This window comes from Pinus tabuliformis, chromosome 4_1 (genome assembly GCF_031772625.1).
Source record: "Pinus tabuliformis cultivar Carrire ecotype Pingquan chromosome 4_1, CPIR1, whole genome shotgun sequence".
NCBI lineage: Eukaryota > Viridiplantae > Streptophyta > Pinopsida > Pinales > Pinaceae > Pinus > Pinus tabuliformis.
In genome coordinates this window covers 346,505,532-346,507,423 of record NC_142303.1, presented here as the reverse complement: position 1 = coordinate 346,507,423, position 1,892 = coordinate 346,505,532, and positions in this window count along the sequence as shown.

Sequence of the window (1,892 nt, the reverse complement as noted above, 5' to 3'; positions counted from 1 at the left end):
TATTGTTCTATCCATTTGTGTACACCCATGTGGATGAATTCAATGCCTAGGTCTTAGTCTGATGGCCCCAAATAAACATAGGAATTTGTTTTTGACTGGGACACTGCTATTAGGAGAAGACCAGATAATGATGGCTATTCATAGTTCATGTCCTCCTAAATGGCCATTGCTTATAAAATTATTCATAATGTTTCCCCTGCAAGAATCCCGCCCCAACAAAAATCAATCCTTCCATTGAGCAAGGACACCAAGGTGGGAGAGTGGTATCTATTTAAGGATTACACAGATATTCAGGTCTATGGGTGTGAGATTCCTCCTTACCGCTTGCCTGCATTCATACCTACGAGTATATTCGCCCCGGAGTTCATTAGACAGAGTCTTAGTGTCGACTAGGTCCACTTTGTCCCTGCCAAAAAGGTATATATGTTCAAGTTGGGTAAGCCTATATGGAATTTTATTGTTAACTCCATATAGGCCTTCATGGCAGCTAAGGAATTACTGAAGCAAATAAATTTTGATATGGGAGATGTTTGGCATTATGATCCTCATGGGGTCATTGTAAAGGAAATTCAAAGCATAAAGACTTCAACTTATGAGAATGGATATAGGCCCAAGCTTCAATGGAAGACTAACCTTGATTCATAGCCTCTTAACACAAAGATGAAGATCGAGACTCCAACAACAAAGGACAAGGTGCAGAAAAGGACCATTGATGAGACAGGGGATGTAGAAATGGAAGATGTACACACTAGTAAAAAGCCCAAGACCCAAGAGATAGAAGAAGAAGAAATTGAGACTAGGTTGATGGAGACAAAACCAGAGCAGCCAGGCTTCAAGTTGACTTTGAAATACCCATTGCAAGGTTCTGCCTCATCATCTTCAGAGGTATCCATTCTGAGTTCAACACGAAGTACAACTACAACTGAGCCCAGTTAGCCTACTCGAAAGATCATTGAAGAAAGGAACAAGAAAGTAAGGGAGGAGATGCATCAGCAAATGACATCCCATTCAGTAGCATACAAGATTAGATTTGGGGAGAAATCAAATGAAATTCTCCCTGCATCACTCACTAGCACAACTACTACCATCGGGCTTCGATTTCAAGGCCCTGGATGTTTCTTTAGACTTGGGAAGTGTCCCCCTACTTGATAAGATCAACTTCCACATGAAAGTGGGGGAGATGTTGTACAGTGAGCCTAATCAAAATGCAATGACCATAAGCAAGGATGAGAAGCTGTTGGAGAAGGCCACAACAAGATTAAAGCATGAAAGAGCTAACTCCAAAGATCTCCATATGTAGAATGAGAACTTCAAGGAGTTTCTTGTGAAACTGGCATTGAATCTAGAGGATAAAGCTTCATTTGAGGTCCTTCTTCAAATCTCACAAACAAAGGTTCAGGAGTTAAGAAGCAAGTTGAAGATCTCATTTAGTGAGGATGTGCAGTCCAAGAAACTTGCACAAGTGAAGGAAGAGAAAGAGGTCCTGGAAAAAGACCTGATAGAAAAAACCAATGAGGTGGTGGCTCTTAAGCAGTAGGTAGTAGACAAGGAAAATTTTAAGAACCCCCACTAAATTTATATGTATAATAAATGGGCGAATCTCCATGGTATATAGGAAAAATGGAAGGCGATTTTATCAATAATATAATATGTATATATAATTTTTTGTCGAATCTCTAACCATGCATGGCGAATATTTTACTCAATTATAAAATCTTGTGTTTATTGAATACACAAATGAAATCATTGCATTTCTTTAAAATATCTTTTGAAATCAAAATTACCGAAATTACATATCGATAACCTAGTGGGTGTAGGATAAAATTCACTCGTGTCATTCACAGAAAGCATGAGAAAAAACCTAATACTATATATAAAACCAAGAAAAATTC